The following is a 3,832-nucleotide window of genomic DNA, read 5'->3' on the forward strand; positions in this document are numbered from 1 at the left end:
AGCTTGAGCTGATGAAGATGGGCCGCGCTAGGCCCCCACTCGAGCCACGCCGTAGGCAGGCAAGTCTGGGGACCCCCGTTCCCAGAACGCCGACAATTGTCTGCTCTGAAGACCTTGTTTTCACTCCAGATTTCTCCATCACCAATTCAAATGGCTGATGCACAGGAAGAGCAGTTGAATATACAAACATTGTCGATAAAAGCAATGAGAAATACAAAAAAAGGACGGCATGATATAATTCACATATATGACGCTTGCCTAAACAGCATGGCATTGCATAATTCACATACATAATGCCTTGCAACAAGATAACATTGCATAATTCACATATATAATGTCTTGCAACAAGATGGCATTGCATAATTCACATATGTGGTAATTATACACTAAACAGGTGGCATTCACACAAAGCATGTCTAAACTAAGCAAATGACATAGCAATGCAAGATACCATACGCACGATATGAGCAACATAACCCTGCCAAGTTAGGGCATGCACCTCGGGGGGGGGGAATATGACTGGTCATCTGTCTCTGAATCCTCCTCTGGGGAGCTATCGGTAACCAGCAAGACATGCGCTTCGTCAGATAGCATTGTCTGCTCTGGAGACCTTGTTCCCACTCTAGATTTTTCCATGACAAACCACCCACGATCTCTCCCACGACGCCGCATTCAACGCGTGCCGTTCGGGGAGGGCGAGGTGGATACGGGGAGAGATACGGTGTAACTCAGGCTAATGCCCGTCTGCGTCGCCTAAATAGTGCAAAAGGGACCGTCAGGGACGCCACCACTCGCCACGATGGCTATCTTGTCAGTGCCGCTTGCCACCGCGCACCGCTGGCTGCACAGCCTCCCACCATGTACGCCTGGAAGGGTCCCAGAGCGACACGTTGGTGGATGTGCTGGAGCGCGGGCACAGAGTGGTGGCTTGCCGCAGCAAGCACCTTGCCGCGATCGTTGTCTTGTCGCATCCGGGAGCTTGTCGCTCACCGGGCCTTGCCGGGACGCGTGGCGCATCGCGGCAAGTTCCTTGAGATGCCTTGGTTGGCCTTCCCGGCAAGCTCCTCTTGCCGAGGTCTTGTCTCCTTGGCTTGGATACTTTGGCATGCCTTGGTTGGCCTTCCCGGCAAGCTCCTCTTGCCGGGGTCTTGTCTCCTTGGCTTGGATACTATGTCCTTGAATGGCTCCAAAGGAACCACGGAGGATCTTGGCGGTCACCCGGCAAGCCTTGCCGCGGGATGCTGCGACTGCCCGTGCACAAGTTCGGGATACTAGGGTACCCCTACTCTAGTACACTGACAGGGACCGTGCCAAATGGCTGATGCACAGGAAGAGTAATTGAATGTACTAAAATTGTTGACAAATTTAACATGTAATAAAAAAATGATGGCATGATATAATTCACATATAAGATGACTGGCTAACTAGGGTGGCATTGCAAAATTCACATATATGATGTCTGGCTAGACAAGATGGCATTGCATGATTCACATATACGATAAAGAAACTAAACAGATGGCATTGACACAAAGCATGTCTAAACTAAGCATATGACATCTTTAATGTATACAGTAAGCAATGCAAGGCACCATATGCATGATATTACCAACATCAGCATGCCAAGTTAGAGCGAAGACCTCATGGGGTAAATAGGAGTGGTCTTCTCCTTCCAAATCCCCCTCATAACAGTTATCTTCCTCTTGATTACGATCCTAAATGGGTGGAGGGGGGGTTGCCTTTGCACCGACCATGGAACGACGTCTACATGAAATTTTATTGCCACGCAAGGCTCGTCTCTTTTGCTCTACATGATCAGTTCCATTATGTACAATAACTGGCATGCATAGGAATAAAACATAGTGAGATTATGTAAGGAGTGCATGCACAAATCCATAGTGATGGTAGCAAACTGTGGATAGACCCAAAACCAATGATAGCAGGCAGATAATAGCTTTAGTTAAGAAATACAGATAATGGCTCCTTTAATGTTTGTTTGCACCCAACATGGAACTCATAGTAGACACTGGAGATTAACCAGATAGTAGACAGATAGTACTGATTGCTGCCCCAATATGTACCCCACAACCATTTAAAAACTCAAGTTTCAGCATTAGTTTGGACCTGACTCGGAGTCTGATAGGTGAACACGATGATAGTGTAGCATGTGATCATATTAAGCGACGCATAACGTAAGCAGACACGGAAGAGTGCGACCTCTCTTGTGGACCCGTGTAGTCCTCAAGGTCATCTACTCAGTTGATGATGGTAATGCAGTTGTCGTGGTTGCCGGTGGCGGGGAAGAAGATCTGAGGCGGCCAAAGACGGTCTGGAGAGCGGATCCCTGCTGTGGTGAACCCTTCCATCGTTGGAGCAGCTGAGCTGGGGTGGAACACAGCGCCGCAGGAGCTGGAAAAACCACACAAGGTTTTCTTTGACACATATCTGTAACAAAAGTAATTGAGTAAGGGCTTGTTTGAATTTGAGGACTCTAACAATGCAGGGATAGGAAATAGACAGGAATAGGATAGGAATGCACGTGCAAAACAGAGAATTTAAAAACACGGGATTTCTGCCAATCTGGGTGTTTGATTCACAACAATTGGAAGATCACAGGATACAAAAAAGCATAGTGAGATTAAGTTAAACCACAAGAAAATGTACGGTTATAATGCTATTATGCTACTATCTCTTAGTCTTGTGCTTGATGAATAGGAATATGAAAAGGAGGAGAAGTGGAAATTAGAATTCCTACGGTTTTTCTTTCAAGGAGACACTAAAGGAACAAATCCTACAGTTTTCCTTTACTCCATTCCTTTGCACCAAATTCATGAAAAGTAGTACCATAGGAAACTTTCCAATTCCGGTGTTTTTCATTCACTTTTCCTTTCAAGCACTGGCGATTCTAGTAGGTAGGCTTGAGCAAGGAAAATCCTACACTAAAAAAATGTTTTTGTGCTACTTCTATTACTTTGGACCCAGTCCACTGCCATACTAGCTCAACTCCCAGGCCCATCGACAAATGCACAGCTCAAACACGCATAGATAAATAATGATGGCGTTCAAGAGAGTCCATCACAGATAGCTAAGTTGCCTGGTACCTCACTGCTTGTCATATAGTAGGATAAAATAATCGTATTTCCCGTTACTACGAGTGCTCAGTGGACAATATATATAGCATGTAGAGTAAAAAAGAGATGCAACAAGTGTACAACCTCTTTGGCGAAGCCATGTCGATCTCAGTGTGATTGGGTTGGCCGGTGAGGATGCTCCGGCTGACTTGGCTGTCGGAGGAGGGGAAGAAGATCTTAGGCGTCTGGAGATGGAGCCCGAGGTACTGCTCCGCTATGATGGAGGGTTTCATCGTTGGAGCAGCTCCGGTGAGTTGTACGCCGCCGAGGCTGAAGCTAGACAAGAGAGACAACGAACAACGTTAACCTGAGTGGAATTCTAATAGCATCTCCAATACATGACATAAAATACATAACCACAAAGTGCTAGATGTAAAATACATCAGCCGCTCATCTCTGAACTTAACTATCAAAACTGAATTTAACTATCGAAACTGAACTTAACTGGGGAAACTGAACTTAACTGTCGAAACTAAATTTTGCTGTCGAAACTTAATGCACTAGCAAGGTGAGGCTACATGTCGGTCGACTGACTTTTTCATCTCTGGTCAGTCAATTTTGCAGCCGTTGGATACGAAATCAAGGGCCTGCGGTTCATCTTCAACCTCCACCCCCCTGAGCCGGCCAAACAGCAGCCCCCCGCCGCCCGTGGCCGGCGGTGCACCGTCCCGCCCGCCCCGAAAACACTCCCCACCACCGGTCCG

This window comes from Triticum aestivum, chromosome 3A, assembly GCF_018294505.1.
Source record: "Triticum aestivum cultivar Chinese Spring chromosome 3A, IWGSC CS RefSeq v2.1, whole genome shotgun sequence".
Classification (NCBI taxonomy): domain Eukaryota; kingdom Viridiplantae; phylum Streptophyta; class Magnoliopsida; order Poales; family Poaceae; genus Triticum; species Triticum aestivum.